We start from the raw sequence: 13,216 nt of genomic DNA, 5'->3' as shown, positions 1-13,216 counted from the left end.
GAAAATAAAAAAGAAAGAAAATATAGGAAAAGTTTGTCAGAGATGGAAATACAGGAAGACAAAGAAAGCAAGGAAGGAAAAAAAACAATAAAACAAAAACAATAGAGAAAAAGAAAAGAGCAAGCAAGAAACACTTCCAACAGTGCGGATGGAACTGGATATAAACCAGAAAGAAACAAAAGATATATAGTGATATAAATTTTTGAGCAAAACTCACCGCTGACCTCAGATAACAAGAAACAGTTCAAGCCAAATAATGGAAAATCAATGGGGGTAAAAGAAGAACCCAGGAGCGAGTCTGCAGAAAATATTCTTTGAAATAAAAGAAGCAATAAAAAGCTGAAGTCACCTTTGCTTAGAAATGGGTGTGAAAAATGGAAAGAAATGGTAGACACTTTTTCTTGGCATGTATTGTGGAAAAAGGGAAGGGTTTTTTTCCTCTGTGTCATTAGAAAGTGAGAAGTTTTTCCTTTGTTGGACAAGGGAATTTCTAGTAAACATTTGTCTCATGCTATTTTTTTTGACATGGATGTATTGGTTCAAGTGAACGATATTAAAAAAGGCTAAACCTGATAGAACAAATAAGCACAGTAAAGGATACAGCTCTGACGAGCTATAGGGGTTGTTAGAAATATAAATACTAAAAATTTTACTACCCAAATAATCCTTACGTTTCAAACTTGCCTTCCTTTCAACAGACAATGAAACCTGGAGAATCAGATTCTGACAAATCCCACAAAGATGTGATTTGCCATTAAAAATAACTTTTTGCTCAAAAATATTTTATGAGTTATTATTGTTACTGTCTACCACATTCTACAATATTTTTAAATTAAAGAAAAAGTAATTTGAAAAAAACCCACATTGAAACACTTCTTTCCAATATCTTGAAAGAGGATGTTTCACCAGCATCTGAACTCTCCTTGTCATCGTGCTTCTGTGTTTTGTTTTTAACAACCCAAAATTTGGTGCAATGGACATTATTTTGCTAAGACTTTTCATTTTGGTTTATTTCCACCTTATTTTTCAAAGGATGCACGTGGATGCTGGGAAAACAGCATAAAGGATTTTTTTTTTTTCCAACAGAAGACTCAGAAATTACTTTTTGCCATCCTTACAAGTAAGAAAAGTTGATTATTCTCTCCATAAACAGAGTGTTTGGCCATTGGGGATTGCTTCCACAACAAAGGTTCATCGTTGGCTTCACTCCTGGAGTACTGTGTCTTAAACTGCAAGAGACAACACAGACAAGAACTGTCTCAGTTGCTTCTTTCTTTTTCCTGTTGTTGCAGACACTTTGTCCAAAAGCAGCGATGTGACTAAAAACAGAGTCCAGGGAGGGGACGAAGGGCACCCCGAGGAGTGTTGGGTGAGATGCTGTTCCTGGCCCCCTTGAGCCCCGTCCAGGAGTGGGAGAATCCCCTCACCCGCCACCTGGCCAGGAGCCCCCGTGCCCACCAGCCCCACTCAGGGGCTGTGGCTCGTCCCAGCACGGAGCCGGCGGGGCGGTGGGGCAGGGTCTGCTCCTGCTGCCCGCGGCACGTCTCAGGGACTGCGGGCACGTCAGGGCTTTGCTCGGGGGGAGACAGTGGCAGGAACAACAAACCTGATACAGAGGTGAAGAAGGACCAAGCAATGTCAAATGTGAAATGAGGGTTTGACAGCTGTATTTTGATAACGCGAAAACGTGTTGTGGAAAAATAGAAAACACTTTACAACAATTCCAGGGAGATGGTTTCCCTGGTTGTTTCTTGTTTTGTTTGGGTTTTTTTGTTTGTTTGTTTGTTTTTTACCAGAAGTCATTACGTTACATATACATTATATAGACAAAGCAAGCAAGTTTGGCAACGTTCAGGAGATGAGAAGTACATCAGAGTCTTCAGACTGTGTTTGAACAGTATAAATCAGTGTAAGACCAGAGAAAGTGACCTTGTTGGCACTGCTTGAGAGCTGGAACACATTCTGGAGTTACAGTTCCTGTGCTGTTTTCGTAGTGCTTGAATGTCCCGACAGTTACAGTAGTTACTTACAAATTTTCCAAAAGAAAAATCAAGTAAAATCTTTCCATTATGAACAAGGGCATATGATTTTTTTTTTAGGAATGACATTACAGAAAATCGTGGAGTAGGAAATAGTCCTGCTCCAAGCCCATATTTTGGTCGAACATAGAATCATAGAATCATAGAATGGTTAGGGCTGGAAGAGACCTTCAAAGGTCATCTAGTCCAACCCCCCTGCAAGGAACAGGGATATCTCCAACTAGATCAGGTTGCTCAGGGCCTCGTCCAACCGGGCCTTGAACGTCTCCAGGGATGGAGCATCCACCACCTGTCTGGGCAACCTGTTCCAGTGTTCTACAACTCTCATGGTAAAAAATTTTTTCCTAATATCCAACCTGAATCTACCTCCCTCTATTTTAAAACCATTACCCCTTGTCCTATCACAACTGGCCCTCCTGAACAGCCTCTCCCCATCTTTCTTGTAGGCCCCCTTGAGGTACTGGAAGACATGAACATGAACATGAACAAAAGCCGCAAGAAAGAGTCGGTAGAGATGAGCATGTCATCACGAAACGCCCGCAAACAGCCTCCCGAGAGTCCCGGCCACGGGCACCTGGAGCCCTGGAGCCTTTCCAAGGCCCAAGCTGCGGGGCTGCTGTGGAGCAAGCGAGAAACACAAATAGCACAAAACCCCTGCCACAGCCAGAGCCAGCGGCTCCGTCATACAACAGGAACACAAACAAACGGGGCTCCTCGGGGAGCCCGGTTGCCCAGGCTCGCAGGGGGGCGATTGCGAAGCGGGTCTCCGTTTCGGGGGGTTCCAGCAGGACCCTGCCCGCGCGGCGCGGTGCAGCAGGGGGGGTGCACTGGGTCTGGGGGAGCCCGCGCTCGGCTCCGGGGGGCTCCTTCAGCGAGCCGTAGTCTGGTCCCACAGATGGACTGGGTGTGCGTTGGCGACTGGAGCGTGCTGCCCGGCTTGGGGCTCATGTCTATCACCTTTGCTTCCAAGGGGTTCGAAATATGTGACAAGAAAACGGTGTCATTCACTTCTCCAGTTTAAAGTACTGTTTCGTTGTGAAACGTAAATCTCTCGTACTACAGATTAAAACTGAGATGGACAATGTCTGAATGTTGATTAGTCGTAATAAAATCTTCCGAACCCTCCGGGTTACGTTTCCTCGAGATGTTAATTCTGAGAACCTCTGAAAGTACTTTGAATGGATTGAGACTGGAATCTTTTTCAGGTGTCACAACTTTTTTACAATATAGAGAAGAAAAATCCATCAAGTTACCTATAATCATACCAGTGCACAGACAATGGCTGTGGACTGCAAAGCGCGAGAGGTAAAACCATCCCCGTGACTTGCTCTGGAGCTGTTATTGTGGCAACACACCGACCGTGCTTGCAATTCCAGGTACCAGTTGAAGGCGAGTTTGGGTTGTGCATGTACCAACCCAACACCTTAGTGCACCCTGTCCCTCGTTTTTCACAGTGCTGCCTTTCTAATCGCTTTGTTTAAATTACAAAAATCCTACTCTGATCCTTTCCATAGTAACCTTGAAGGTACATCAAAGCCATGCTAATCTGTATCATGGAGCACTAATTTAAATCTTCGTGAGTTTTCTAGAACACCATTATCAAAGAGTTAATTTGCACTACAACCTGCCTTCCAGATGTTGAGTCGTAGTTAACGCTTTGATGAAACTGCCTTTCTCCTCACCTCATCTCCTGAAGGGATCAGGAAAATCAAGTAATTTAAAAGCAAAAAACCAGTTTTGTGCACGGAAGGGAGGGAACGGCTCCTGGATGCGGGGTCCCTTACTGCAGGTAGAGGTGAAAAAGTCTCTCTGCTCTCCCGGACTTGCTGGATGTCTGTCACCACGCCTGGCATCTGCTCCAGGGAGCCAGTCCCTGTTACAGGTGGGTGTTTAGTTTAGCTGGCACCTGGGACCTGATGCGTGCGTAGAAATGTAAAAATGTCTGAGTTTCGTTGTCACAAACCAAAATAAATTTGGAAGGGCAATCTCAACAGGTTTGGGACTCATGACTGACGCCAAGAGAGAAAGGAGAGGAGACACACGAGGTAACAGGAGCCCTGGCTGTGTAAGCCACAATCAGTCAAAGAAAGCCTTTGATGTGTAGCACCATACTATAGAGAGAAAGCACAGCACAAAGGTGTAACACAGATGCCTTTGACACATGTTTTAACATTTTCGCCGGCCGGGGTTACACCGTGACAAGAAAGCATCAGGAAAAGGAAGGGAAAGAGTGTTGATAAACCCACTATTTCTGTGTATTTAATCACGAACTTGAGACTTTGCATTTGAAATGCTAATTTAACTTCCTCTTCCGGAATCCAAAAATATAGCATCCTCGTATGTAACTGTCCTGCTACTTGTAAAATGCTCGGTTTGTGTCTTAAAATCTGCTTTTTTATCCTGCTTCTCGCAGTGTCACATGGCTGTCTGTTCCCATCGTGCTGATGCAGATGCTGAGATGGCCTCTCTCAGACGTTGCTGTGCTCAGCACCCATGCCCAGGGTCACTGCAGCCAAGGTTCAATCTTCTCAAACGCTGAGATACCGTTTGCACTTTGGCAGTCACCGATACGCTGAGACACATCCAAGCGCTGAATATGCGCATCGCAATGGGCCTGATGTGCTGCACGAGTTTCTCAGAGATGTGTCTGTGTTCTTCCACATCTTTATTTTCTCCTCTCTGTATCCATTTTTTTCTGTCTTTGCTGCCCATTTTATGCTTACATTAGGGACTCTAGAAGTAAAGACAAAATAAGGTAAGAAACAGAATTTCCCATCAAACTTTTAAATATAAGTTTGACTCAAAGTATTTGTATTAGAAGGAAGACATGATGTTCTTTTGACAATCCCTTTCATAGTTTATTATGAGACATTATGGTCACTTTTTGACCATCTGACTCATCCAGTTTCTAAAGATTTATGAAGTTCTGGGTGGGCATCTATTGCCATTACATCCCCCAGCCAAGTATGATGACAAGAAACTCTTCCATGATACTGACATACAGCATGCCTGGGAAGGTGTCTTTGGAATTAAGAAACAGGCTGCCTCTGTGGTTCTATCGAGTATGACCAGTTACACTAATGGTCCTACAGAGGAGGGCTGCAATGACAGACAGACAGCTGCCTGATAAACAATAAAGCACGAGAGTTTATCACTCCAGAATTATTCAACATCAGCAGAATGGATTTCATTGCTGGCTTCACACAGACACCTCACAGTTCAAGAATTTCGTCGCATTCCAGAACACTGGGAAAGGGTTAACATAAATCAGTATTTTCAAAACAGAAGATCAATCCTCTTTCTCATTCTATGGAAAAATAGAATTTTTATTACTCCTGGTTTTAAAGTAACGCTATTGGACAGCCACAGCATGCATCAGTCTCCAGATTAGAGACAGCTCGTTTAAAGTCTGTACAGGCTGAAGCACAATCTGCAGTCTGTATGCTTTTTGGTTTTTTAAAGGAAAATGACTAGGAGCAAAAGGAATTTATCACATAGAATTTGCAGGTGCTTCTGGCTCAATGCATTATTCACCAGGGTGGTACGTACTGCTACAGCGTAGGTGTCAGAGGACTTCACGGTGTGTTATCTCAGGCACAAAATCATATCAGTGCATTTACACCAGTTGTGCTTCATCTGGAGGCAGCTCAAAAAAGGGCAATGAGCCTTGCACTGACCTGCGCCTGCTCACACGCACTTGGTGCAGGACTTCAGAACGGGCTGAGCTGTTGTTGCTGTAGCGTTATGGCAAATTGTTTCTCAATTAAGTATTTCTTTTTATTCAACATCGTTCAAAGTTGCATTGATCCTTTTTTGATACTTTTTCACAAAAGCTGAATCATAGAATCAGGATAGTTTGGGTTGGAAAGGACCTTTAAAGTTCATCTAGTCCCTGGCGCTCACCGAGGCTCTTTGAAAAACGCAGTAGCTACTGATGCTGTAGGTAGTGGGGGATGATTATGAATGAATTCACCATTTCTTACATGCAGATAGCTGCCTGCCAGGTGGTTGAGGAAGAAAACAAGTCTCTAACTGGTCAGGCTTTGCATCAGCAACATTTCATTGTCTTTTGGAGCTGTTTCCGTAGTAATGTCTCAGCACCAGGCTTCGCAGCGCTGCTTTGTTGTGAGCATCTTGAACTCGGGATATGTGCAGAGGTCTATGGCACAGGCAATGCCTTTTAGAGAAACTAGTATAGTTTGGGAAATTAGACAAGCTTGCTTGGAAATGGTCTTGCATGCCCTGAAGTAGCCGTCTGTGGAAAAATAACCAAAATGGGGGAAATGGAAGAACACTGCTCTGCAAAGTTCAGCTCACAGCTGCAATGTTAGAGCAGCTCTGAGGTGAGACACAGCTGCTGCTCCCAGGAATGGAATGTGGTTGGCATGGGCAAAGCCTGCCCTGGCCAAACAGAACGTACAGTGACCTTCAAATGGGGAGCAGAGTGGTACGGAGGTGCCACGGCTCGTCCCTGTTCCCAGGGATAGAGAATGGCTGGCAAAGGGAACCGCACGGCTGGCAAGGGAGATGGATCACAACTGTTGCCTCAGCAATGGTGGTGAAGGGAGTTTGGACGCCAAGACCCAGCCAGGCATTTACCTGGGCAATTTGGGCATGGTAATGCTTAACAAGTTGCAAAATTCTTGTCCTGCAGCTGAACTTTGCTCATGATAATATCATTATAATACCAAAACACACCTCCATCCCGAAAGCTACCCGCCTGCCGCCACCCCCCATTCTTCTAGTCTATACCTTTACTGAAGGTATAAATTGAAGCAAGGAAAATTTACACTGTTCCTGACAAAGGTATGGATGACTAGAGTCACTCAAGCTCCACCTGAAAGTGGAGCACGCTCAGCTGCTGACACCTTGCAGCCAGTTAGAACTATCACGGATCAGTTCTGTTTTGGCACTCAGTCCCTGCCACCAGCTGTTTCCAAATCTGTACCCTGTCACAAGCATCTGTAATAAAATTTGTCATATATAAAATCATAGAATCATATATAAATACAAGTTTCTGGAAACTTCAACAATTGGTGCTGGGGATATAAGGGATCTGTCCCAGTGACACTGTCAGCTTGAGCCTGATGGACCAGTCACGTTGTAAAGGGTTCCAGGAAACCCCCCTTCTCCTTAACCGGGATGTGGAAGGTGGGTCGAGTACAAGGGTCTTGTCTGTCTTGGGAAACTGGTAGACTGGTGAAATTGAGAAGGGCTCAAGGTAGCCCCCCTCTCTGTCCTCTGTCGACCTGACATCGCGTCATAAGGTGACGCTGTGTCAAGCAGAGCAGTTCACTAATGACCCCGACAGGCTGCACGCTGCTGGAGCGGGGCGGGGGCGGAAACTGGTTGTGTTGGTGGGTATGTTCCAGCTGAAGAAGGAGATATGGCCCTGGAGGCCATCTCCAGAGACAGTCTTGAAGAAAGCAGCGCATGAGGAGAGGCAAAAGAAATTAGGAAAAAAATTCTCACCTAAAGAAATTCATCAGTGTTTGTCCCAGAAAATGCCTGTCCAGGGAGAAAAACTGGTGAGGAACCAAGAGAAGGAAGGGCATGCAGGATGGGATTGTGCTGTGGTTTAGCTCCAGCGGCAACTAAGCACCACCCAGTTCCTTTGACACAGTCTTTAAGGGCTTTTTCTCAAGCAGGAACACAAAGCAAAGCACATTTTAGGAGACCAACTTTGGCTGATGTTCAGTACCCCTTCCCTTCCCTTCCCTTCCCTTCTCTACCCACAGACGTTCCAACCAGTGATTGAACTTCTTTTTTTTTTTTTTTTTTTGTACAATTAGTCATGTCCGACTTTTGGGAAACTCTGTAAACAGGGGAGTTAGGAAAGAATCCCCTTTCCTGTAAACAGGATCTGTGCACCGGGAGCGCAGCTCTGCCCCACAGCAAGCCCTGCCTGGCCCAGGAGTGGTGGCTGAAGCCGAGGACATTAAATCGGCTTTGGAAGATTAACCCTGCGCTCGTTGCGCTCCGCTGAAAACCAGGCTGACGGAAAGCATCAAGGTTTAGCTCCAGAAACACAATTAGCAGTGAAAACAGGACTTTCAACAAATGGCATTATGATGGATTAAGGAGGGATTACTGCCTTGTATCTAACAGCTCTCAAGAAAATAACTTTACAAAAAATAAAAAAGCTAAGAAATTAACTTGTTTTCCACGGGAAGTAGATTTGTTTGCCTTCACTGCCATCTGCCAACTCTCGCCTATTTTATAAACAAGAAACCAAAACAATAATACAAATCACTCAGGAAAAACTTGACCCTGAAACTCATTATTCGGGCCTGGTCATGACACGGGCCGATGGTCAAAGAGCTGCCAGCAGCTGTTGCTTTTTGTTGGGCTTGATGAACCTCCGCTTGGCAACTTGGCTCGGCTCTGTGCTCAGCTCTCCGCGCGCCAGAGCAGTGACCGCAGGGTCACTGGTGTGGGTGTGGAACCGGATGGCACCCCCGATGGCCGGAGTGGGACGCTGGAGCTGTGGGCAGTGCAGAGCAGCCCCCCGCTCCCCTCTGCCATGAGCCACCCACCTGCCCAGCTCTGCAGGAGAGCAGCTCCTCCGCTCCGTGCCCAGGTCGTCGCTCCACCAAAAGCTGAGGCTGGGGAAGGAGAGTTGTGCGCTGGGTGACTCTACCTGGGTCCACTCTTTTCCCACCAACCCTGCTGCTGTCTCTTTGCTCCCTTCAAAATGATTCGAAACCATCCTCTCCGCGATGCTGGGGAGCACCCCTTGGTCTGTGCGTTGTTACTGACCCTGCAGGCCATGGAGGCGGCTGGTAGTGCTGCGGGCTGAGCCAGCGGCAGCCTCTGCTCGTGCCCTGGCTCTGCACCCTCCTGCTCGCCATCCCAAAGCCTTTACAAGCATCTTCCATGTCTGCTTTGCAGTGACCCGTGATGCCGACTGTGTGTGCGTGTGGCTTGGATACAGCTGTGGAAAGACGATGCAGTAAGTTTCACTTTTTCCCATCTTTCTTTCTCTTCTCCTTTTCCTGTGACTGTTATTCAATTAAAGTCATCCTAAAACTTTCCGCTCAAGTGCACTATGTGCTCCAGCATCCCAAGGAGGAAGCATCGCATTAGTGAAATCATATGTAGGATTTACGATCCCTCTTCAGAAGAATCTGTAAAGTTTTTAACAAGGGTAACCGAACCTTTTATTTTCTCAGTGAGCCACAAAAAAAACACCGCTTAAGGTTATTAATTTTCTCACAATATGACTTTCAAATGCTGGATGAAAAAGAATTTATATTCCAGGCAATGCATTCATTTTAATTATGTTTACCTTTCCAGTCTTTCTAAATCAGACTTGATTGCATTTAATAAGGGCTTTAAATGTGTCTTAATAATGTTTGGAATTAATACTGGTTTGTGAGTATCTGAGGATGGTAGGTCCCCAGGAGACCCTCTGAAATCTTGTTGTGATAAATAATCTAAAGCAACCACCTGTGATAAGAAATATTTTGCATTTTTTTCATCAATTTTCTATGCTGATGGTTTTTTTTTTTACTATATCCACACAGCAGAATAGTTCTGGCAGTGGCAGGCAGGAACAGCAGTCAGTGTATTAAACTGTCTAATAATTTTTTATTTCCTTCTGACTATCGGTCGTGCGTGCCTTTCCTAATAACACTTTCTGCCCATGAAAGCAGGCGGCGGTGCGCGAGGTACGTGGCAGGCACACAGCCCGCAGCCCGCGACTCCGGGAACCACGGCGGGTACTCGCTTTCGCAGGGAGGACGCAGCCTGGCTCCTGCTGAAGATGCACGAGTGGGTTTCGGGGGGTCTCACAGCCGCCTTCCCCAGATGGGTAACGCCACGTGAGGCTGAAAGTGCCCAGGGAGTCGCTGAGTTTGGGTACGGGCGGCGAGGAAAAGGAGGTGCGGAGCTGGCAGAAAGGGGAGTTCAAGAAAGGAGAAAATAGAGCAAGGGATTTCATGCTGGTGGGAGTGGGGTGACCACAGGCTACGACCTGACCTGTGAGACATGGGAGGGACCCTTGGGACCATCCACTGGGCTCTCCAACAGGTCTGTGTCCAAAAGCTTCACAGTGAGCGGCGGAGTAAGAAGGGACGGGTTTGCCAGGAGGAGTAACTTGTATCTTACTACTAGGGGCAGCAGCAAGGAGAGGAGAAGGAAGAAGTGGAGGTGAACGACACTTTTGCGTGTGATTTGCAAGATTCCTCTTCAGCAATACAACCACGTATCAACAGTAACCCCCATCATAAGCGATGGGACTGGAACTCATCATTACTTGCAGTGATGCAATTGTGCAGTAACATTACCAGTGAGTTCGCCATGGTTATTGACCAGTTAAGGTACTACTAGGTTTTTAAAGGCGTGTTGCTTAACCTACAAACGATGGAGCTCAGTTACCTCTCTGGGCTCCAGTCTGATGGGGTAGAGTCAGGCTCGGGGAGTAACAGCTCCAGCCCTGTGTTGGTCACTCTGAGGCTCCGTGGGGAAAGAGAGATCCATCTACAGCTAGAACTGCTTCAATTAGGTCGGATGAACAGAGCCCCAGAAGTGCCTGTTGCTCCCTGCCGGCTGCATCGGTGGCTCAGGTGTGGACACTGGAAGGTGTGTGACCCACTGAAAGCGGGTGGGCTGACGGAGCTCCTTTCGCTGCAAAGCTTGCATGGTGAGTTGCTCATCCAGTGCGCTGCTCTTTTCCAGGGGCACCTGGAAGAAAGAAAAAAGTCCAAGAAATGTGACAGGAAAAAATTTTCTTACAATTTTATAATAAAAACCCCCTCAATTTTAAGCTTAAGTATTTGAACCACACAGATTTATCTGGGCTATGCTGCTTGGGATGTGCCTCAGGTAAGCTACTGCGTGAGAACTTGCCTTCCAAAGGTTGTGCTATCCAGTGATCCATGACTGCCACGGAGGCTCATACAAGTAGCACTACCACTGTTTGCGAGGAAGCTTGCACCTGAAAAGTGATTTGCTGTAACTTTGTGCTGCCTTAATTAGTTACAGATACACCTTTATGTAGTAGCAACTAAAACATTAGAACCATTAAGGTACAAATAGGGGAACAAATGTCTTTCTGACTGTACTTGAAGTATAATTTTCTGTGCAATAAATGGAATCCCTTTTTGTTAGGATCTACGCACTAAACGTTAAGCTTTTTTTTGTTATGTTATGGTAATACATGGTGATATAAATGAGCTATGTTGTATGGAATTAAGGTTTAACTGTGGAAGAACAAACCACAGCCATGAAAGTACAGAAATTTTTCGAGAAGAAATGGGGACCTTGAGAACAGTAAATAAAGTGGCCAGGTTTTGCGGAGTATGGAGGAAGAAGGGCAGCCCCTGGCACTCCAGCCACCTGATCACGCTCAATTCTGCTTCAGGTAAAGGCTCCCCATGAGTAACTGGCCAAGTCATGCAGGATTTTTGAATTCCAGACACTTAGTGCTTTTGCATGCACAAAAGTCTGTATTTGCCTGTTTGTTTGTTTTTTTTTTTTCTGTTATACATATATTTATATCTGCTCTGCTTCTGTTCTAAAGAAAGAGTGAAATTACAAAGGTGCCCAGCACCTGGCAGCCTCTGTTCTGACATCCTTGGACCAACTGCAAAGGAAAATCTGTGTACTCGGTAGGCATCCAGTGGGGTGATGTCGTCAGCAAGCCTGACCCTAAGTATGAGATCTTACAAATCCCTTTTGAAGCTCAGCTGTCAGCTCTTAGACACCTCTGCGCTTCGCCTGCAAAGCCCGGGGGGTACGTCCCGAACGCGGGGAGGCAGCGAGGGGGAACACGACCTGTGGTTTGGACGTTCAGGTACTACAAAGACATCCAGCCTTGTGCAACAAGGTTGGAGATGCGCCGTGAGTCGCCTTCTCAGCCCCGCCAGCTCTAGACAGCCAGCTACGCTCGCCAGCAGCATCCCCACGAAGCACAGGGTCTCCATCGCCCGCAGGTCGCAGCCTCCCGGGAGCAAAGGCAGTCCGGTGTGCCGGCATGCCCTGGCTCCGGGCTCGGCCGTCTGGACCCTGCTGGGAGTGTGGGACACGCTGTGATCCCTCTCCTACCCAGCACCTCGCTCCCAGCACAGCACAAAGTGATCTCAGCTGTGCTGAAAAGGGAATTGTCCCTCTTTGATATCACAGGGGATTTCGGGAACAAATTGGTGTTATTGATGACTGTTAGTCATCTACTTCTGCGACCCTTTAAGAAATAAAGGAAAAGGAGGTTTATGTCTTTGATGTCAGCTGCGCAGGGAAACCACTTCAAAGAAAGATGAAACGATGCCAGTGAACTCAAGAGGTTCTCAGGTCCTGGAGAGAGCAGCAGCCCCGTGTCACACCACCACTTCAGCCAGGAATTACCTTTATTTCTTTGTTCCTAATTTCCTCTCTCGCACAGATACCACTGAGCTCTATAACACCCTTCTTCTGATCTACCACACAGAAAAGCTTGTGCCAAATTATTTCCGGCAATTTTATGGTAAATACGAATCCCGCGATCCTCCTCCAAGAGGACCTTTGTCCTGTCCCTGCAGCTCTCAGCCCCAGGGACCTGCCACCGCTGGAAACTGCAGAAACTTTCACCCTAGACCAGCAGATGAATCAGCATTTCCAGCTGCAGGAATCCAGCACAATATACAGGAACTTTGATTTGGCAAAGCCAAAAAGATTAGGAATTCCCGCTACACAGGCTGGAGATGTAGGATTAAAAGGAAATTCAATAACTTTGAAATAAATTTTTGTGATCTTCAGCTATGTATGGATACCCACATAGCCAATACATCCAGAGCATATCCTTTAGTCTCATCCTTGTTTATTTCTGTTCCAAAGTTTTCAAGTCACCAAAAGTGACTAAAAAAATCCTCTCTAGTTGTATTGTAAACATCAAAAATTCACAACATTGTTATTAAAACAGATAGAATCATAGAATCATAGAATGGTTAGGGCTGGAAGGGACCTTCAAAGGTCATCTAGTCCAACCCCCCTGCAAGGTACAGGGATATCTCCAACTAGATCAGGTTGCTCAGGGCCTCGTCCAGCCTGGCCTTGAACGTCTCCAGGGATGGAGCATCCACCACCTCTCTGGGCAACCTGTTCCAGTGTTCTACAACTTTTCTATCAGATAGATATGGCTGAATAGACAAAACTGATTTGCAAAATGAGTAGATTACCGATTTTATGAAATTGAAGTTTTC

This window comes from Tauraco erythrolophus, chromosome 6, assembly GCF_009769465.1.
Source record: "Tauraco erythrolophus isolate bTauEry1 chromosome 6, bTauEry1.pri, whole genome shotgun sequence".
NCBI classification, from domain to species: Eukaryota; Metazoa; Chordata; class Aves; order Musophagiformes; family Musophagidae; genus Tauraco; species Tauraco erythrolophus.
This window is presented reverse-complemented; position numbering follows the sequence as displayed.